Source organism: Nomascus leucogenys, chromosome 24 (genome assembly GCF_006542625.1).
Source record: "Nomascus leucogenys isolate Asia chromosome 24, Asia_NLE_v1, whole genome shotgun sequence".
Classification (NCBI taxonomy): domain Eukaryota; kingdom Metazoa; phylum Chordata; class Mammalia; order Primates; family Hylobatidae; genus Nomascus; species Nomascus leucogenys.
The window spans coordinates 28,425,467-28,447,680 of record NC_044404.1 but is presented as its reverse complement, the minus strand read 5'-3'; the positions used below and the strand labels follow the sequence as shown (position 1 = coordinate 28,447,680).

At 49.5% G+C, this 22,214-nt stretch overlaps 1 protein-coding gene and 1 non-coding gene across 3 annotated transcripts in view; both read right to left on the bottom strand.

Annotated features, from left to right (window-relative positions):
- GMEB1 (glucocorticoid modulatory element binding protein 1) overlaps nt 1–3,507 on the bottom strand; it is a 51,276-nt gene extending 47,769 nt beyond the window's left edge. The window contains exon 1 of one of the 2 annotated variants that reach the window (XM_030805681.1): nt 3,390–3,507. The gene's annotated coding sequence lies outside the window, so the exon portion shown is untranslated. The remainder of the gene's footprint in view (nt 1–3,389) is intronic. The other variant, XM_030805680.1, reaches the window with a different exon arrangement.
- A 13,271-nt stretch (nt 3,508–16,778) lies between these two features.
- Nucleotides 16,779–16,912, bottom strand: LOC115833116. The gene has a single exon (XR_004028557.1). It is a non-coding gene; the product is annotated as a U11 spliceosomal RNA (small nuclear RNA).
- Between the last annotated feature and the right edge of the window lie 5,302 nt (nt 16,913–22,214).

Sequence of the window (22,214 nt, the reverse complement as noted above, 5' to 3'; positions counted from 1 at the left end):
AAGATCGCGCCACTGCACTCCAGCCTGGGCGACAGAGTGAGACTCCATCTCAAAAAAAAAAAAAAAAAAAGTAAAAAAAGAAAAGTAAAAATGAGTACGAGATTTTCTGAAATTTTCTAACCCAAAAATATTTATTTAATTTTTTTTGAGACGGAGTTTCTCTCTTGTTGCCCAGGCTGGAGTGCAATGGCACGGTCTCAGCTCACTGCAACTTCCGCCTCCCAGGTTCAAGTGATTCTCCTGCCTCCCAAGGGGCTGGGATTACAGGCGTCTGCCACCACGCCCAGCTAATTTTTGTATTTTTTAGTAGAGACAGGGTTTCACCATGTTGGCCAGGTGGGTCTCAAAACTCCTGACCTCAGGTGATCCGCCCGCCTCCGCCTCCCAAAGTGCTGGGATTACAGGCGTGAGCCACCGCGCCCAGCCCAAAATATTTATTTATTCCACACTCTATTATAATTTTTGGAGACGTGGTTTTTTATTATTATTTATTTATTTATTTTTTGGTGAAACATAGTCTCACTCTGTCACCCAGGCTCTCAGCTCACTGCAACCTCGACTTCCGGGCTCAAGCAATCCTCACACTTCGGCCTCCGGAGTAACTGGGACCACAGGCAGCTAGCTCCACCACGCCCGGCTAATTTTTGTCATTTTTTGTAGAGACAGGGTTTCACCATGTTGCCCAAGCTGGTCTGGAACTCGAGCTAAAGAGAGGCCGAGGAGGCCGCTCACTTTGGGAGGCCGCCTGTCTCGGCCTCCCAAAGTGCTGGCATTACAGGCATAAATCACAGCGCCCGCCAGAAAACTAACAAAATTAGGCGGGCGCAGTGCCACGTGCCTGTAGTCCCAGCTACTCAGGAGGCTGAGCTGAGAGGATCGAGTTTGCAGTGAGCTGAGATCCCGCAATGCACTCTCACCTGGGCGACATAGGGAAACTCTGTCCCCCCAAAAAAATAAAATAAAAAAGAAATTTCCACTCTAAACTACGGTTTTGTTTAAAACGAGGGGAAAAAAACCAAGTTAAAACTTTATTATTACTTGAGGCCAAAACTCCTTGATATCCCCTTTATTTCTTCTCATGCATTCAGTGGGTGATCCACAGTGCTACAAGATGTAATGAGGTCAACAAGTAAATTACGCAAAAACACTGAGAGAAGTATCCAGAGGAGGTGAAATTCTAAGTCACAGACTGGAGACTACTATGTAGATGTTTGAGGCGGCGATGGGATAAGAGTTATTTGGAGTCATCCCGCTACAGTCCGGTGGACTTTGGCTTAGGGCAAGACCAAAATACTGCCCCCACAATAAACCCAATGAAGCTGAGTAGAAGCTACCTATTCAATGTATTTGCTGAAGTAAATAGGAACCAAAAAAAAAATCATTTAAGTAAGATATTAAATATACATCCTTGATATAAGGCTCTCAAATTAGGAGACGGTGCAACCATTGAATGAGAAGTTTCCCCGGCCGGGCGCAGTGGCTCACGCCTGTAATACCAGCACTTTGGAAGGCCAACGTGGAGGAATCACGAGGTCAGGAGAGGGCCATCCTGGCTAACACAGTGAAACCCCGTCTCTACTAAAAACACAAAAAAATTAGCCTGGTGGACCAGGCGCAGTGACTCACGCCTGTAATCCCAGTACTCTGGGAGGCTGAGGATGTCAGATCACCTGAGGTTGGGAGTTCGAGACCAGCCTGGCCAACATGGTGAAACCCCGTCTCTACTAAAAATACAAAAATTAGCTGGGCATGGTGGCGGGTGCCTGTAGCCCCAGCTACTCGGGAGGGTGAGGCAGGAGAATCGCTTGAACTCGAGAGGCGGAGGTTGCGGTGAGCCGAGATCGCGCCATTGCACTCCAGTCTGGGCAACGAGTGAAACTCCGTCTCAAACAAACAAACAAAAATTGGCTGGTGTGGTGGCACGAGCCTGTAGTCCCAGCTACTCGGGAGGCTGAGGCAGGAGAATCGTTTGAACCCGGGAGGCGGAGCTTGCAGTGAGCCGAGATCGCACCACTGCACTCCAGCCTGGGTGACAGACTGAGACTCCGTCTCAAAACACAAATAAATAAAAAGGGTCCCCAAATGCACTTTGGTAACTATCAGCAGAGGCAAGGAGGAAGAAGATAATCCCTCAAGACTAGAATTATGTCTGACAGTCTCTTTTCGTAAAACCCATCTTGATTCGCCTAAGCAGACATCAATCAAGGCCCCATCTGTGTCTACTAGGAAGTGGTTCTGAGATTTCTCTCATCTTGAGAGAATCCAGGGCTGCGCCTGTTCCGCTGTCTAGGTCAAGGCTTCACCCCCTTGTCTGGTGGATCATCCTCCAAAGACCCTCGGGTTGAGATTTTGCCTTCATCTCTCCTGCCCCTCACTTAGATAACACCAGGCCAATTCCTCTGTCATTTCAGAAAGCGGGAACACCCGCAGCGTCTTTCCTCAACGATCTCTACTTCTCTCAAAAAGATAGGTTTCTCCATGCCCTGACCGAGCGGGCTACTTTGTTCTCCACCTAGACATCAAGAGGCACCTAGACACCTTCGTCCCCTCAGGTTTGGACGCTGCTCCTTCGTACTTCAGGAGGCTCTAGAAGCCCTCCTAGCACGCGCTCATCTGTGGGGAGACCTGGGCCTGCTCACTTCTGGGAGCTCCTCTTCCTTCCCTGCCTTTGGGAAAGAACCTGCCCTTTTTTCCCTTGTTCTGAGTGGCCGAGGCCTCTACCGCGCCCCTCGGGATAAGCTGGACTCTGCTCTCCTCAGAAGAACCCACTCTGTACTCTTGCTCTCCCGCCAAGGCTCCGAGAGGGTCTCCTCCCAAGCGGGCATCCGGGCTTCCAGCACCTATCGTCCCCCTCCCACTGGGCAGGACCCAGGCCTCCAACCAGCTCCTCATCCGAGGGCCCGGTGCTCCCCGGACCCCGCCTTTGGGGATACCCCAGGCTCCCCGGACCCCTCGACGGGGTCCTGGGTGCCTGGGCCTCTCAGTCCGGAGTCACTCCGGCCCCTCCTGGCCCCTGAGCCGAGTACTTCCGGGCCCTTCGGTCCGGGGGCGCCGGGGCCCCCCCAGTGGTGGACTCGCCGGTTCCCGCCGCCCCGGCCTGGGGCCCGAGCCCCGGCGGCGCGGCCGGCTGCGCTGGGGGCGGCCCGGCTGCTCGGGCGGACCCAGCGGCAGCGTCCCCCCACCCCCCCGCGGCGCCGCGACGTCCGCTCGCTCCCCGGCGGCGGCGGCGGCACGCACAGGGCGTGGGGAGGCGCCCGCGGAGGCAGCAGCCCCCCGCCCCCTGCGCGCCCGCCCGCCCTCGCCGGCCGCCGCGCGGCCCCCGCGCCCGCCCCCCCGCCCCCACCCCACCCCGCGCCCGCGCCCGCGCGCCCACCCCTCCCCCTCCTCACCGTCTCCGTCGGGCGGGCGGGCGGCGAGCGGCCAGGGCGGGCGGGCGACGGAGCATGCGCAGAGGCCGCCACGGCAGCTACCGCCACCGCCGCCGCCAGGCCGGGCTTCAACACTTCCGGCCGCCGCCGCTGGCGAGCTGGCGCCTTAAAGGGGACGCGTCCCTATTGCCGGCCCCACCGAGGATTAACCTTAGCCAAGGGATTTGGGCCTTACCTAAGCGGAATTCTTTCGCCCTTGAAAATCAGTGTTGGAAAGGTCGCTAGAGACCCCAGTAACTCTCCTTCCCGCACTCATAGATGAGGAAAATAAGCCCTAAATGAAAGAATCACCTCAACCACAATTGAGGGCCAAGCTAGCTTTCTCGACTCCTCTGGAGGACTCTACGCCATTTACCTCCCCAAATCCTGTTTTAGGAAGTTTACATCTTATCAGACCCTTCAAGTTACAATCCAGCTATCAGTTTGCAATCAGAAGATCTGCATAGATCAGTAACTGGTCACGAGTCCTTGAGCAAGCCCTAAGCATCGTCTGACCCATGCCTGTTTGCCAAGTTTTTCCTGCTTGTGAGTTTCTGGGTTGAAGTCTTGACTCCCCTGCTGGAAGTGTAAACGACTCTGGAGGAATTTCTTGACAGCTCTAAACCTGTTTCCGATAAGACATAATGTGAGTGCTAAAAAAGGTGATACCTGCATGAAAAGTGCTTCAGAGAGTTCCTGGGGTCAGTAATAGTAATTAACAAGTATTAAGACCTTTATTTTTTATTTATTTGGTTTTTTTTGAGACAGAGTCTCGTTCTTTGGCCAGGGTGGAGTGCAGTGGCGCGATCTCAGCTCACTGCAACTTCCGCCTCCTGGGTTCAAGTGAGTCTGCGGCCTCAGCCTCCCAAATAGCTGGCACTAGAGGCGCGCGACACCACGCCCAGCTAGTTTTTTTTTTTTTTTTTTTTTTTTTTTGCATTTTTGTAAAGACAGGATTTCACCATGTTGGCCAGGATGGTCTCAATATCTGACCTCGTGATCCACCCGCCTGGGCCTCCCAAAGTGCTGGGATTACAGGCGTGAGCCACCGCGCCCGGCCGTATTAAGACCTTTCTATGGCCAGGTGTGGTGGCTCACGCCTGTAATCCCAGCACTTTGGGAAGCCGAGGTGGGCAGATCACTTGAGATCAGGAGTTCGAGACCAGCCTGGGCAACATGGTGAAACCCCGTCTCTACTAAAAATACAGAAATTAGCTGGGCGTCGTGTCACGCCCCTCTAGTCCCAGCTACTCAGGAGGCTGAGCCAGGAGAATCACTTGAACCTGGGAGGTGGAGGTTGCAGTGAGCCGAGATCAAGCCATTGCACTCCAGCCTGGGCAACAGAGTGAGACTCTTGTCTCAAAAAACAAACAAAAAGATCTTTCTATGGCCTATGGCTTGGTGAAGATGCTTCTGTCTTGTATAATCCTCACAGCAACCCTATTAAGTTTTTTTCTCTTTTCTTTTTCTTTTTCTTTTTTTTTTTTTTTTTGAGACGGAGTCTTGCTCTGTCGCCCAGGCTAGAGTGCAGTGGCGCAATCTCGGCTCAGTGCAAGCTCCGCGTCCCAGGTTCACGCCATTCTCCTTCCTCAGTCTCCTCAGTAGCTGGGACTACAGGCGTCCGCCACTACGCCCGGCTAATTTTTTTGTATTTTTTAGTAGAGACGGGGTTTCACCGTGTTAGCCAGGATGGTCTCGATCTCCTGACCTTGTGATCCGCCCGCCTCAGCCTCCCAAAGTGCTGGGATTACAGGCGTGTGCCACGGCGCCCGGCCCCTCTTATCTTTCTTTCTTTTTTTCTTTTTTTTTTTTGGTGGGGGGGGGCAGGTCTCGGTTGATCTCCCAGGCTGAGTGCCGTGGCGGGATCTCGGCTCACTGCAGCCCCAGCCTCCTGTGCTCAAGCAGTCCTCCTGCCTCAGCCCCCAGAGTAGCTGGGACCACAAGCAGGAGCCACCATGCCTGGCTAATTTTTACATTTTTAGTAGAAATGGGGTTTTACCATGTTGCCCACTGGGGTCTCTAACTCCTGGGCTCAAGCAGTCCTCCTGCCTCGGCCTCCCAAAGTGCTGGGATTACAGGTGTGAGCCACCATAATTGTTTGTTTGTTTGTTTATTTATTTATTTATTTATTTATTTATTTGGAGACGGAGTCTGGGTCTGTCGCAAGGCTGGAGTGCAGTGGTGCGATCTCGGCTCACTGCAACCTCTGCCTCCCAGGTTCAAGCAATTCTCCTGCCTCAGCCTCCCGAGTAGCTGGGACTACAAGTGCGTGCCACCACACCTGGTTAATTTTTTGTATTTTTAGTAGAGACGGGGTTTCACTGTTTTGGCCAGGATGGTCTCGATCTCTTGACCTCATGATCTGCCTGCCTTGGCCTCCCAAAGTGCTGGGATTACAGGCATAAGCCATCACGCCCGGCCAATTTTTGTATTTCTAGTAGAGACAGGGTTTCACCATGTTGGCCAGGATGGTCTCAATCTCTTGACCTCGTGATCCTCCTGCCTCAGTCTCCCAAAGTGCTGGCATTACAGGCGTGAGCCACCATGCCTGGCCATTTATTTTTATTTAGTTATTTTGGGGGATAGAGTCTCCTCCTGGGCACAAGTGATCCTCCAACCTTGACTTTCCGAGTTGCTGAGACCATAGGCTTGCACAACCATGCCCAGCTACTTTTTGTATTTTTCATAGAGCTGGGGTTTCACCGTGTTACCGAGGCTGGTCTCAAATTCCTGAACTCAAGTGATCCACCCACCTTGGCCTCCCAAAGTGCTGGGATTATAGTCGTGGGCCACCATGCCTGGATGATAACTGATTTTTTTTTTCTTTTTGAGATGGAGTCTCGCTCTGTCGCCAGGCTGGAGTGCAGTGGCCCCACAATCTCAGCTCACTGCAACCTCTACCTTCTGAGTTCAAGGGATTTTCCTGCCTCAGCCTCCTGAGTAGCGGGGATTATAGGCATGCGCTGCCACGCCTGACTAATTTTTGTATTTTTAGTAGAGACTATGTTGGCCAGGCTGGCCCCAAACTCATGACCTTAGGTGACCCGCCTGCCTCGGTCTCCCAAAGTGCTGGGATTACAGGCCACTGTTCCTGGCCTATAACTGATTTTTTTTTTTTTTTTTTTTTTTGAGACAGAGTCTCACTCTTGTCACTCAGGCTTGAGTGCAGTGGTGCCATCTCGGCTCACTGCAACCTCTGCCTCCCGAGTTCAAGCAATTCTCCTGCCTCAGCCCCCCAAGCAGCTGGGATTACAGGTCCCCACCACCACACCTGGCTAATTTTTGTATTTTTAGCAGAGATGTCGTTTCACCGTGTTGGCCAGGTTGGTCTCAAACTCCTAACCTCGGGCGATCCGCCCGCCTCAGCCTCCCAAAGTGCTGGTATTACAGGCGTGAGCCACCACTCCTGGCAACTGATTTTTTGAGAGAAAAACTTCAAGCATCATCTGGTCTCTCCTCCAGCCTGGAACAGTGTATCTGGCCGTCCACCGACTCTCCATACTCCACATGCCCACAACTGAATTCTTTTCTTTCCCCACCCCCCTTAGATGTCTTCAACAAACCTGCTTCTGTCCCAGTGTCCCCCACCTCAGGGAATGTTGTCCTCATCTCTCAGTCACCTCCCAAAGACCCCTAGAATATCACCTCTTCTCTAACCCCCACTGGTCCAGATCATCGTCATCTGCCTCTGTCACAGCCAGAGCCTCCTAATTGGTCTCCCTACTTCCTGTCTTGCTGCCTTTGAGTCTTCATTCTTAATTCTTTTAGTGGCCTCCTATCCCCTTTAAAAAAATTTGCTTGTGAACTCCCCATCATGGTTTATAAGACCTGGCACTGGGATCCTCTCTTGACTTTCTTTCTTCTTTTTTTTTTTTTCGAGACAGAGTCTTACTCTGTCATCCAGGCTGGAGTGCAGTGGCGCAATCTCGGCTCACTGCAACTTCTGCCTCCCAAGTTCAAGTGATTCTCCCACCTCATTCTCCCAAGTAGCTGGGACTACAGGCACGTGCCACCACACGTGGCTAATTTTTGTATTTTTAGTAGAGATGGGGTTTCACCACGTTGGCCAGGCTGGTCTCGAACTCCACCTCAGCCTCCCAAAGTGCTGGAATTACAGATGTGAGCCACCGCGCCTGGCCTTGTCTTGCCTTCTTTCTGTCTCTCTAGTCCAGCCACACTGACCTTCCTAAAGTTCCTCCAACACGTGGATTTCACAGCCTTTCCCCGTTTCGCCAGGCCAGGCACCTTCTTCCTCTGGATCTTCAGCTGCCTCCTTTGCATCTCCCAGGTCCCAGCTCTTCAGCCTGGTCTTCCCTGTTCTCATTGTCTCAAGTTGTGCCTTCTCCCTAGACATTCTTACCTCCTTTATAGCCCTTACCCATTCCTGACATATCTTGTCCCCGTCTGTATCCACAGTCCCCTCCCCTCCCCTCCATACATATATACCCTGCAATGGAACCTCTGTGAAAGCAGGGACAAAGTCGATTTTATTCACGGTAGGACTCCCCCAGCTCCTAGAACATTGCTTGGTACCTAGAGAGCACTCAAAAAATATTTGAAAGCCTATTAAGAACTGCCTGTGTTTTTGTATCTACTTCCCCACCCCCCACAGCTTACCCCACCCTTCTACATCCACATTCTCAGAAGCCAGAAGCCAGTAACAGATGGAGAGTGAATCAGAAAAGGAGGCAGAGAGAGAAAGGGAGGAAATTCTGCCAGTTGGTGCAAAAAAAAAAAAAAAAAAAAAAAACACTTAGGATGACTCTAGATGCAGCAGTCTGGTGTATCACCTCCTCGTCCACCCCACCACACCCCTACCCTCACCCAGGGTCCACCACCGCAACCAAAACAAAAGGCAAGGCCAGTTGCAGAGACTCACAGCTGTAATCCCAGCACTTTGGGAGGCCAAGGTGGGTGAATGGCTTGAGTCCAGGAGTTTAAGGCTGCAGTGAGCCATGATCAGGCCACTGCACTCCAGCCTACGTGACTCTGTCTCAGAACAACAACAACAATAACAAACCTTCCACTGACACCACCTTACGGAACTCAGAGCCCAGTCGGTGCTGCCTCCCTTGTCGTAGGACCTTCATTCCTTCTTTAAGGCTCTCTCTGGGCCTCAGTCTACTTATCTGTGATGGTGACCATTATGCAACTAAACTTAAGGCTCATGAGACAGAAATAATTTGATAAAGACTTATTGGAAGGCAAATGTGAGAACTGACCCGGGAAGACACACCAACAGAGTTGGGCATGTTCCCGAGTCTGTCCCAAGGACAAAGGTTTTTACAGGAAAGTTTAAAACAAGGGTGTGGGGTCCTCATACCAGAATTGTCCTCTTTTTTTTCTCTTCTTCTTCTTTTTTTTTTTTTTTTGAGACGGAGTTTCGCTCTTGCCCAGGCTGGAGTACAATGGCGTGATACCGGCTCACCAAAACCTCCGCATCCCGGATTCAAGTGATTCTCCCGCCTTAGCCTCCCGAGTAGCTGGGATTACAAGCATGCACCACCATGCCCGGCTAATTTTATATATTTAGTAGAGATGGGGTTTATCCATGTTGGTCAGGCTGGTCTCAAACTTCCGACCTTAGGTGATCTGCCTGCCTTGGCCTCCCAAAGTGCTAGGAGTACAGGCGTGAGCCACCGTGCTTGGCCTTTTTTTTTTTTTTTTGAGACAGAGTCTCATTCTGTTGCCCAGGCTGGAGTGCAGTGGCACGATCTCGGCTCACTGCAATCTCCGCCTCCCAGGTTCAAGTGATTCTCCTGCCTCAGCCTCCCAAGTAGCTGGGACTACAGGTGCATGCCACCATGCCCAGCTAATTTTTTGTATTTTTAGTACAGACAGAGTTTCACCGTGTTAGCCAGGATGGTCTCGATCTCCTGATCCACCCGCCTTGGCCTCCCAAAGTGCTGGGATTACAGGCGTGAGCCACTGTGCCTGGCTTTTTTTCTTTTTTTTAGAGACAGGGTCTCACTTCGCTGCTCAGGGTAGAGTGCAATGGTGCAATCACAATTCACTATAGCCTGGAACTCCTGGGCTCAAGGGATCCTCCAACCTCAGCCTCCAGAGGTGCGCTTCAGTTAATCTTAAAAAAAAAAAAAAAAAAAATCAGCGTCCTATTCAGTGTCCCACAGGTTACACATTGATCAGTAGAAGAATTTGAGAAATTTACAATAAGGTTTTTTGCTAGTATGTTCCTATCTCTGTACAAAAAAGAAAAAAATAGAATCTTTTTTTTTGAGACAAAGTCTCACTCTGTTGCCCAAGCTGGAGTGCAGTGCAACCTCCACCTCCCGTTTTCAAGCGATTCTTCTGCCTCAGCCTCCCGAGTAGCTGGGACTACAAGCACACGCCACCATGCCCAGCTAATTTTTTTTTATTTTTAGTAAAGATAGGGTTTCACTATGTTGGCCAGGCTGGTCTTGAACTCCTGGCCTCAAGCAATCCACCTGCCTCGGCCTCCCAAAGTGCTGGGATTACAGGCATGAGCCACCACACCTGGCCTGAAAAAACAGATTCTTTTTGTTTTTTCTGAGATAGATTCTCGCTCTGTCACCCAGGCTGGAGTGCAGCGGCACCATTTTGGCTCACTGCAACCTCCGTCTCCTGGGTTCAACCGATTCTCCTGCCTCAGCCTCTTCAATAGCTGGGACTACAGGCCATCGCCACCACACCTGGCTAATTTTTGTATTTTTAGTAGAGACGGGGTTTCACCATGTTGTCCAAGCTGGTCTCGAACTCCTGACCTCAGGTGATCCACCTACCTCGGCCTCCCAAAGTCCTGGGATTATAGGTGTAAGCCACCGAGCCCAGCCAAAAACAGATTCTTTACTGGGATACAGAATGTCACCATCGTGTCATAAGACTTCTCCAAGGTGGATTAATTTGGAATCCTGCTTACTTTCAAAAGTAAGCTGAGGGTTATCAAATAATAACTACATTTATGAGCACTTCTGCTCTACCAGGCATGATGTGGACACTTGGCATACGCACTGTTGGCTCATTAGCATGTAAGCTCCCTGAACCAGTGACCACCTCCCAGCTCAGTGTCAGGGATATCACAGGCACACTCAAAATCTTACTCTTCAATATCTTTCCTTTTAAATTATTTCATTTTAAATTAACTTTTAATTTTTTATTGTGATAAAATAGACATTACATAAGGTTTACCATTTTAACATTTTTTTTGAGACAGAGTCTCACTCTTGTCACCCAGGCTACAGTGCAGTGGTGCAATCTTGGCTCACTGCAACCTCCGCCTCCCAGGTTCAAGCAATTCTCCTATTTCAGCCTCCAGAATAGCTACTCCAGAGTAGTAGGACTGCTGGCGTGCGCCACCACACCCAGCAAATTTTTGTATTTTTAGTAGACGCGTTGTTACGCCATGTTGTCCAGGCTGGTCTCAAACTTGTGACCTCAAGTGATCTGCCCACTTCGGCCTCCCAGAGTGCTGGGATTACAGGCATGAGCCACTGTGCCTAGCCAGAATTTGACTATGCTAAGTGCTTCATATAAGTAGTATTGTACAATATTTGTCCTTTTGAGTCTGGTTTATTTAACCTGGCATAATGTGTTCAAAGTTAATTCATGCTATGGCATGTTTCAGTACCTCATTCCTTTTTATGACCAAATAATAATTCCATTGTATAGACATCCATTCATTTGGTGTATCCATTTATCCTTTGATGGGCATTTCAATTGTTTCTACTTTTTGGCTATTGTGAGTAATGCTGCTATGATGCTATGAACGCGGGTGTACAAATATCTGTTCAAGTTCCTGGTTTCAATTCTTTTGCATCTATACCCCGAAGAGGAATTGGTGGATCACATGTTTATCCTATGTTTTGTTTTTTTTTTTTTTTTGAGACGGAGTCTCGCTCTGTTGCCCAGGCTGGAGTGCAGTGGCGCAATCTCGGCTCACTGCAAGCTCCGCCTCCGGGGTTCACGCCATTCTCCTGCCTCAGCCTCTCCGAGTAGCTGGGACTACAGGCGCCCGCCACCACGCCCGGCTAATTTTTTGTATTTTTAGTAGAGACGGGGTTTCACTGTGGTCTCGATCTCCTGACCTCGTGATCCACCCGCCTCGGCCTCCCAAAGTGCTGGGATTACAAGCGTGAGCCACCGCGCCCGGCCTGTTTGTTTATTTTTGAGACAGAGTTTTCCTCTTATTGCCCAGGCCAGAGTGCAGTGGCCACGATCTCGGCTCACTACAACCTCCACCTCCTGGGTTCAAATGATTCTTCTGCCTCAGCCTCCTGAGTAGTGACATTACAGGCATGCACCACCACGCCCAGCTAATTTTTTGTATTTTTAGTAGATTCAGGGTATCCTCATGTTGGCCAGGCTGGTCTCGAACTCCTGACCTCAGGTGATCCACCCACCTTGGCCTCCCAAAGTGCAGGGATTACAGGTGTGAGCCACCACACCCTGCCCTGTGTCGATTTTTTTCCTTTTTGTCTTTTTTTTGAGACGGAGTCTCACTCTGTCGCCCAGGCTGGGCTGCAGTGACGCACTCTCAGCTCACTACAATCTCTGCCTCCCAGGTTCCCGCATTTCTCCTGCCTCAGCCTCCCAAGTAGCGGAGACTATAGGTGCACACCACCATGCCCAGCTAATTTTTTTTTTTTTTTGAGATGGAGTCTTGCTCTATTGCCCAGGCTGGAATGCAGTGGCGCGATCTCGGCTGACTGCAAGCTCTGCCTTCCGGGTTCATGCCATTCTCCTGCCTCAGCCTCCCGAGTGGCTGGGACTACAGGCGCCTGCCACCACGCCCAGCTAATTGTTTTGTATTTTTTTAGTAGAAACGGGGTTTCACCATGTTAGCCAGGATGGTCTCGATCTCCTGACCTCGTGATCCACCCACCTCGGCCTCCCAAAGTGCTGGGATTACAGGCGTGAGCCACCGCACGCAGCCTAATTTTTGTGTGTGTGTGTGTGACGGAGTCTCACTCTGTTGCCCAGTTGCAACCTCCGCCTTCTGGGTTCAAGCAGTTCTCCTGCCTCAGCCTCCTGAGTAGCTGGGATTATAGGCACGTGCCACCACACTCAGGTAATTTTTGTATTTTTAGTAGAGACGGGGTTTCCTGGGCGACAGAATGAAGACCCTCTCAAAAAAAAAACAAAAAAAGGCCGTCTCTACTAAACATACAAAAAAAAAACCCAAAAAACTGAGCCAGGCGTGGTGACGGGTGCCTGTAGTCCCAGCTACTTGGGAGGCTGAGGCAGGAGAATCACTTGAACCCAGGAAGCGGAGGTTGCAGTGAGCTGAGATTGCACCACTGCTCTCCAGCCTAGGCTATAGAACAAGACTCTGTCTCAAAAAACAAACATGTGATGTAAGATTTATTACCTTCATATCAGACTGGACCTGGTGGCTCACACCTGTAATCCCAGCACTTTGGGAGGCTGAGGCAGGCCGATCACTGGAGATCAGGAGTTCAAGGACAGCCTGACCAACATGGTAAAACCCTGCCTCTACTCAAAATACAAAAATTAGCCGGGTGCAGTGGAACACGCCTGTAATATCAGCTACTCAGGAGGCTGAGGTGGGAGCCTCGCTTGAACCCAGAAGGCAGAGGTTGCTGTGAGCTGGGATCACATCATTGCACCACTGCACTCCAGCCTGCAAGACAGAGCAAGACTCCATCTCAAAAAAAAAAAAATTATCAATTTGATTGGATTGAAGTATGCAAAATATTGTTCCTGGGTGTGTCTGTGAGGGTGTTGGCAAAGGAGATTAACATTTCAGTCAGTGGACTTGGAGAGGCAGACCCATCCTCAGTTTGGGTGGGCACCATCCAACCAGCTGCCAGCGCTGCTAGAATAAAGCAGACAGAAGGTGGGAGAAGCTGACTTGCTAAGTCTTCCAGGCTTCATCTTTCTCTCATGTGGGATGCTTCCTGCCCTCAAATATCAGACTCCAAGTTCTTTGGCTTTTGGACTCTTGGACTTAGACCAGTGGTCTGCCAGGGGCTCTTGGGCCTTTGGCCACAGACTGAAGGCTGCACGGTCGGCTTCCTCAGTTTTGAGGTTTTGGGACTCAGGCTGAGCTACTATTGGCTTCCTTTTTTTTTTTTTTTGAGACCGAGTCTTGCTCTGTCGCCCAGGCTGGAGTGCAATGGCACTATCTCAGCTCACTGCAAGCTCCGCCTCCCAGGTTCACGCCATTCTCCTGCCTCAGCCTCCCGAGTAGCTGGGACTACAGGCGCCCGCCACCACGCCCGGCTAATTTTTTGTATTTTTAGTAGAGATGGGGTTTCACCGTGTTAGGCAGGATGGTCTCGATCTCCTGACCTCGTGATCTGCCTGCCTCGGCCTCCCAAAGTGCTGGGATTACACCACCTTGCTGGGCCTTTTTTTTGAGACTGAGTTTCGCTCCTGTTGCCCAGGCTGGAGTGTAATGGCGCTATCTCAGCTCACTGCAACCTCTGCCTCCTGGATTCAAGCAATTGTCCTGCCTCAGCCTCCCGAGTAGCTGGGATTACAGGTGCATGCCACCATGCCCCGCTAATTTTTGTTTATTTTAGTAGAGACAGTGTTTCATCATATTGGTCAGGTTGGTCTTGAAATCTTGACCTCAGGTGATCCGCCCGCCTTGGCCTCCAGAAGTGTTGGGATTGTAGGCATGAGTCACCGTGCCCAGCCCACTATTGGCTTCCTTGCTCCTCAGTTTGTAGATGGTCTATCGTGGGACTTCACTTTGTGATCGTGTGAGTCAATTCTCCTTAATAAACTCCCTTTGGCCAGGTGAGGTGGCTCACGCCTGTAATCCCAGCACTTTGGGAGGCCGAGGCAGGCAGATCACAAGGTCAGGAGTTACAGATCAGCCTGGCCACCATGGTGAAACCTTGTCTCTACTAAAAAAAAAATACAAAACTTAGCCAGGTATGGTGGCGTGCGCCTGTAATCCCAGCTACTCAGGAGGCTGAGGTAGGAGAATTGCTTGAACATGGGAGGTAGAGGTTGCAGTGAGCCGATATTGCTCCACTGCACTTCAGCCTGGGCAACAGAGCAAGACTCCGTCTCAAAAAAAGTTTTAAAAAATTAAATAAAATAAAAATAAACTCCCTTTCATATATACACATGTCCTATTAGTTCTGTCCCTCTAGAGAACCCTGACTAATACAGATTTTGGTACCATGTTGGCCAGGCTGGTCTTAAACTCCTGATCTCAAGTGATTCACCCGCCTTGGCCTCCCAAAGTGCTGGAATTACAGGCATGAGCCACTGTGCCTGGGCTGTGTTGATTTATTTTATTTTATTTTATTTTTATGTGATGGAGTATCGCTGGAGTGCAGTGGCACTATCTCAGCTCACTGCAACCTCTACCTCCTGGGATCGAGCAATTCTCCTGCCTCAGCCTCATGAGTAGCTGGGATTACAGGCGCCCGCCACCTTGCCTGGCTAATTTTTGTATTTTTAGCAGAGATGGGGTTTCACCATGTTAGCCAGGCTGGTCTCGAACTCTCGACCTCAGGTGATCTGACTGCCCGGTTCTCCCAAAGTGCTGGGATTACAGGCATGAGCCACTGTGCCTGGCCCACACCTAGCTAACTTTATAAATTATTTGTAGAGATATCTTTAGGTCTTGAACTCCTGGCATCAAGGGATCCTCTCACCTTGGCTTCCCATAGTGCTGGGATTACAGGTGTGAGCCATAGCAATGGTCTTTATTATTATTATTATTATTATTGTTGTTATTTTGAATTATTGTCTGGCAGCCTCTTGGGCCAGAGTAGGCTCAGAGAGACTCCTGATATATATTTTTTAATAATAGCTATCCTAATGGGTGTGAAGTGCTATCTCATTATGGTTTTGATTTGCATTTTCCTAATGATTAGTGATGCTGAGCATCTTTTCATGTGCTTATTGGCCATCTTTGGAGAAATGTCTATACATGTCCTTTTGCCCATTATTGAACTGGGCTGGGTTTGTGTTGTTGTTGAGTTATGAGTTCCTTATGTATTATGGATATTAATCCCTTATCAGATATATTATTTACAAATATGTTCTCTGATTCTGTGGATTGTCTTTCCACTCTGTTGATAAGTGTCCTTTGATGTACAAGGGTTTTCTTTTTTTTGTTTTCTGAGATGGAGTTTCGCTCTTGTCCAGGCTGGAGTGCAATGACGCTATCTCGGCTCACCGCAACCTCTGCCTCCTGGATTCAAGTGATTCTCCTGCTTCAGCCTCCCGAGTAGCTGGGATTATAGGCATGCACCACCACGCCCAGCTAATTTTTTTTGTATTTTTAGTAGAGACAGGGTTTCACCATATTGACCAGGTTGGTCCTGAACTTCTGACCTCATGATCTGCCCACCTCGGCCTCCCAAAGTGCTGGGATTACATGCGTGAGCCACCATGCCCGGATTTTTTTTTTTTTTTTTTTTTTTTTTTTTTTTTTTTTGAGACAGAGTCTCACTCTGTTGCCCAGGTTGGAGTGCAGTAGCACGATCTGGGCTCACTGCAACACCGCCTCCCGGGTGCAAGCAATTCTCCTGCCTCAGCCTCCCAAGTAGCTGGTATTACAGGCACCTGACACCAGGCCTGGCTAATGTTTGTATTTTTAGGAGCGACGGGGTTTCACCATGTTGGCTAGGCTGGTCTCCAACCCCTGACCTCAGGTGATCTGCCCACGTCGGCCTCTAGGAGTGCTGGGATTACAGGCGTGAGCCACTGCGCCTGGCCTTTTAATCCTTTGTATATGGTATAAGGTATAGAAAAAGTTTGCTAAGGCCTGGTGAAGGTAATTTCAATTTCCTCTGCTTCATAAAATAACATTGCAGGCCGGGCGCGACGGCCACGCCTGTAATCCTAGCACTTTCGGAGGCCGAGGTGGTCGGATCACCAGACCAAGAGATGGAGACTATCCTGGCCAACATGGTGAACCCGTCTCTACCAAAAATACACAAATTAGCTGGGCGCAGAGGCGCACGCCTGTAGTCCCACCTACTAGAGAGGCTGAGGCAGGTCTCCTGAAGTCAGGGACTAGGTCTATTCCATTTGCTGCTATATATAACACAGTCGCTAAATAATTTTCTTTTACGCGCGCCACCACGCACGTATAACTTTTAAATTCTTTTGTTTTTGTTTGTCAGGGCTTCCTCCTGTTTTGTTGCTCAAGCTGCTTTCCCACACGAGAACACGCAAAATTATCCCCCCTCCCCCACGCTAGAATACACACCTGAATTATCTTGCTACTTACGTATCATACTTATTAATTAACCTACTAATTAAGTCACCGGCAGTTCATACCACATAATACGCAAGCGCAAAAAATAAAAAAAAAAAAACCCTAAAGCAGCACCCGATTACAAAAGCCACCACTTTCTGCAAAAGCGTTATTGTTTTGATCTAACATTCACACAGTAAAAAAAGGGCGCCGGGACCAACGATCACCAGCTGCCCAAACACCAAAAAATTATGCTTCCGAAATCTCTTGATGTCGATTCCGCACGAAGAGCAAACGAGTTGCCCCACGTGTGCCACTCACGACAGAAGCCCTTTTTGCCGTCCCTACTACCAAAGCAGAGTGGCAGTGTTACCAAATCCATTTTTTGGTAAAGGTGAACACAAAAATCCAAGCAACTCTTTATTTCAATTTCCTGGAGTTGAAGAGCGAATTCCATTTCTTCTGAACTGAAAGGAAGACTTACAAGGAGAATCTAGAATTTGTCTTTCGATTTAGTTAGAAGAAAAGGACGTGAGTTGATATACAAATATACGCAGGGCTTGCTGGGAAGGTGCTGGCGGGCACCGAGGGAGTGGCGGGGAAGAGCGGCTGCGCCAGCGAGGGAGGAACGGTTCTTTCCGGTTGCAGTAAGTGCTGCGTCTCTGTCGTCCACTGCTCACGACATAAGGCGTCTCATGGCGTTGGAATACCGGCTCTCAGTGGCTGTAGGTATCCGACTGGGGAAGACAAGAATCACAACCTATCCAAATTGAAAATGTGTAACTTGTGCCACCCCTTGCCACCACCTTGGAGCAGCCCAGGCAGGCGTGCAGTGGAAGCACAAGGTCACAAGGTCACGCATAAGCTGATTGTCATGGTGTGTTCATTTTGTGGCATGCTATATGCTGCACTTCGAAGGAGTATTAGAATTTTTTTTTAAATCGAGTGAAAAGAGTTGTAGAATAAGGTACAGCATAGCATTAATGTGAAAAATGAAATACTGTACCTCAGATGACTGAAGTAGATCTTTATCAACACAATTTTTTTTTTTTTGAGACAGTCTCGCTCTGTCGTCCAGGCTGGAGTGCAGTGGCGCGATCTCGGCTCACCGCAAGCTCCGCCTCCCGGGTTCACGCCATTCTCCTGCCTCAGCCTCCCCAGTAGCTGGGACTACAGGCGCCCACCACCATACCCGGCTAATTTTTTGTATTTTTAGTACAGGCGGGGTTTCACCGTATTAGCCAGGATGGTCTCAATCTCCTGACTTTGTGATCCGCCCGCCTCGGCCTCCCAAAGTGCTGGGATTATAGGCGTGAGCCACCATGCCCAGCCTGTTCCCATTTTTTTTTATGGATAATGATGGACGGGTGCTGTGGGTCATGCCTGTAATCCCAACTACCCCAAAATAAAATATTAACCGGGCATCCTGGCATGGGCCTGTGGTCCCAGCTACCCCAGAGGCTGAGGCAGAAGGACTGCTTCAGCCCGGGAAGTCAACGCTACAGTGAGCCATAATCATGCCACTGCGCTCCAGCCTAGGTGACAGATGAAGATCGTGTCTCAATATGTGACAATTGTAAAGAAATTGAAACAGCACAGAGATGATATAAAATGTGAGATGATATAAAATGTGAAAATGCTTCCTCCAAATTGTTAACAGTTTAGTGTTTATCTTGCCAAACTGCTTTCTATATATGTACACATTGTATACATATAAATAAATGTTTTCAGGCCAGGCAAGGTGGCTCATGCCTGTAATTCCAGCACTTTGGGAGGCTGAGGCGGGTGGATCACCTAAGATCAGGAGTTTGAGACCAGCCTGGCCAACATGGTGAAACCCTGTCTCTACTAAAAAATACAAAGAATTCGGCCGGGCGCGGTGGCTCACGCTTGTAATCCCAGCACTTTGGGAGGCCGAGGCGGGTGGATCACGAGGTCAGAAGATTGAGACCATCCTGGCTAATACGGTGAAACCCTGTCTCTACTAAAAATACAAAAAATTAGCCAGGCGTGGTGGCAGGCGCCTGTAGTCCCAGCTACTCGGGAGGCTGAGGCAGGAGAATGGCGTGAACCTGGGAGGTGGAGCTTGTGGTGAGCCGAGATCACACCACTGCACTCCAGCCTGGGCGACAGAGCGAGACTCTGTCTCAAAAAAAAAAAACAAACAAAAAAAAACTGACCAGGTGTGGTGGCAGGTGCCTGTAATCCTAGTTACTAGGAAGCTGAGGCAGGAGAATCGCTTGAACCTGGGAGGCAGAGGTTGCAGTGAGCCAAGACTGTGCTGTTGCACTCCAGCTTGGGCAATAAGAGTGAACTCCGTCTCAAAAATAATAATAATAAATAATAAAATAAAGTAAAATGTTTTCAACAAAAAATATACAGTTAGGTATTTTACTTTCTTTAATATATTTTAATAATATATGGAGGTCCCTGCTCTTTACAGAGTAGAAGTCACAAGAGAAAGGAGATAAATAAACAGCTCTTACATTGTAATAGGAAGCAGATGTGTTGTACAAACTTGCGCGAAGCCCAGAGCTGGTGCTGTCAATTGCTCTTGCTATCATCCACCAGTGTTCTCTCTCTCTCTCTCTCTTTCTCTGAGACAGTGTGTTGCTCTGTTGTCCAGGCTGGAATGCAGTGGTGCAATCATAGCTCACTGCAGCCTGGAACTCCGAGGCTCAAGCAGATCCTCCTGCCTGTCAGTCTCCTGGGTGGCTGGGACTACAGGTCCACATCAACATGCTGAGGCTAATTTTTTTTTTTTTTTTTTTTTTTTTTAGAGACAGTGTCTCCCTATCTTGCCCAGGCCGGTCAAACTCCTGGGCTCAAGCAGTCCTCCTGCTGTGCCTCCCAAAGTGTTGGGATTACAGGTGTAAAGCCACCACATTTGACCTTATCTCTCTTTTTTTTTTCCCCAGACAGTCTCACTCTGTTGCCCAGGTTGGAGTGCAGTGGCACGATCTCGGCTCGCTTCAACCTCTACCACCCAGGTTCAAGCAATTCTCATGCCTCAGCCCTCAGCCTCCTGAGTAGCTTGGGACTACAGGCACGCGCCACTACACCCGGCTAATTTTTAAAATATTTTTAGTAGGTTTCACCCTATTGGCCAGGCTGGTCTCGAACTCCTAATCTCAAGTGATCCACCTGCCTCGGCCTCCCAAAATGCTGGGATTACAGGCATGAGCCACAGTGCCCGGCCTGGCCTTATCTGTTTTTTGTTGTTGTTGTTTTGTTTGAGATGGAGTCTTGCTCCCATCGCGCAGGCTGGAGTGCACTGGCTCAATCTCTGCTCACTGCAACCTCCACCTCCCGGGTTCCAGCGATTCTCCTTCCTCAGCCTCCTGAGTAGCTGGGGTTACAGGCGTGCACCACCACGCCCAGCTAATTTTTGTATTTTTAGTAGAGACCAGGTTTCACTATTTTGGCCAGGATGATCTCTATCTCCTGACCTCGTGATCTTCCTGCCTCGGCCTCCCAAAGTGCTGTACAGGCGTGAGCTAGGGCGTCCAGTCCTTACCTCTTCAAAAAAAAAAAAGGAAGAGGGCTGGTGCGGTAGCTCACACCTGTAATCCCAGCGCTTTGGGAGGCCGAGGCAGGCGGATCACGAGGTCAGGAGATCAAGACCATCCTGGTTAACATGGTGAAACCCCGTCTCTACTAAAAATACAAAAAATTAGCCGGGCGTGGTGGCGGGCACCTGTAGTCCCAGCTACTCGGGAGGCTGAGGCAGGAGAAAGGCGCAAACCCGGGAGGCGGAGCTTGCAGTGAGCCGAGATCGTGCCACTGCACTCCAGCCTGGGCGACAGAGCAAGACTCCATCTCAAAAAAAAAAAAAAAAAGAAAGAAAATTCATCTACTCGGGAAGCTGAGATGGAGGAGGATCGCTTGAACTCAGGAGTTTGAGGCTGTAGTGAACTATGATTGCGCCACTGCACTCCAGCCCGGGTGACAGAGTGAGACCCGGTATCATTTAACAATCGCCATAATTTCACCGTTCTTCCAACACCTTCCCATTGCATACTGAATATAATCTCAAGTCCCCATCATAGTCTAGTCTAAAAGGTCCAGACTATAACAAACCCCTGCCTATCTCTCCAAACTCATTGTCTTTCCCGGTTACCAAAGCCCCAGCCACCTTGGCCATCTTGGTCCTTGAGTAAGTGTTTTCCTTACTGAAGACCATGGCTCAGGCCATCAGCCAGCTAGATAAGTCTGGCTTTTTCCAGTATTCTCTTCTATCACCCTTTTGTGCAGTTGCTAATGGTCTGTTTCCCACTCTAAGTTGCAAACTTTGTAAGGACAAGGATATCATACGTCTTAGCCACATAGCACATAGCAAAAGGCTTGTCACACAATGAGACTCAAACACTTGTCAAATGAACTTATATACATTAAACCTGGGTCTTAAAAAAGATATATAGGCATTCAACAACAAAAAGTGGTATGCCAGACCCTAAAAAGAGTGGAGAGCAGTGGCAAGGACATAAGGCTAGGAATACAGCTTGGAGCCCAATGTTCATGAGGACTTGAATCTGAGAATTTGGATTGGGTGGCAGTGTAGAGGGTGGACTGGGAACGTGGTAGGATGAGGATTAGGAAGATATAAAGACAGGGCAGGATGCCGCACCAATCTGGGCACCTCTTCCTAATTTCTGCTGGCAGATACTGTGGCTCACTCTGGCCTGTCACAGCTCTTTATACATTTTTTGGTGTGTTTGTGGGTTCTCCATCTTACTGTGAACCTTACAGATGCTGGAATTGGGTCTTACTTGCATGCCTAACATTCCAGCATACAGTAAAAATAACAGCTGTTCTTTTTTTTTTTTTTTTTGATACAGAGTCTCGCTCTGTCGCCCAGGCTGGAGTGCAGTGGTGCGATCTCGGCTCACTGCAACCTCCACCCCTCCAGGTTTAAGCAGTTCTCTGCCTCAGCCTCCGGAGTAGCTGCGATTACAAGCGCATGCCACCACGCCCGGCTAATTTTTCGTATTTCTAGTAGAGACGGGGTTTCACCATCTTGGCCAGACTGGTCTTGAACTCCTGACCTCGTGATCCACCCTCCTCGGCCTCCCAAAGTGCTGGGATTACAGGCATGAGCCACATAACAGCAGTTCTCACCAAGCATTTGACAGCCGAAAAACTGAAAGCATTAGAGAATGCTACAGGACAGGCTTTGGCTCAGTAGTGAGTTCTGAGTTCAAGCTGAGGCTCTGCACTTATTAGCTAGAACTTTGCTTAATCTCTCACAGGTCTCCTCTAAATGATTAAATGGCGTAACGGAGGTAAGCGGATTAGCACAATTCCCGGCAAACAGTAAGCACTCAATTGTTATTACTGAATTGCCAGTTCACAGGCACGACCAACCGATCTCTCTCATCTCCCGGTTCCTGTGTTGCCAACTTCCTCGTTGCGGTCCAACAGGATACCTGTGGGGTAATGTGTCCCAGATGATATCCCGGTCCTGACACCATGACAAAGGCACCAACCAAAAATGGCGACCTCAAAGCCATCCGAGGGCGTCAATTACCCGTCATGCTACCGATAGATAAATAAGCAGGGTCGGGAAGAAAAGCTAGTGAAGGATTCTTAACGCCGGGGTGGAATACGCAGAGCTCGCTCATGCTGCCACTCAACCACAA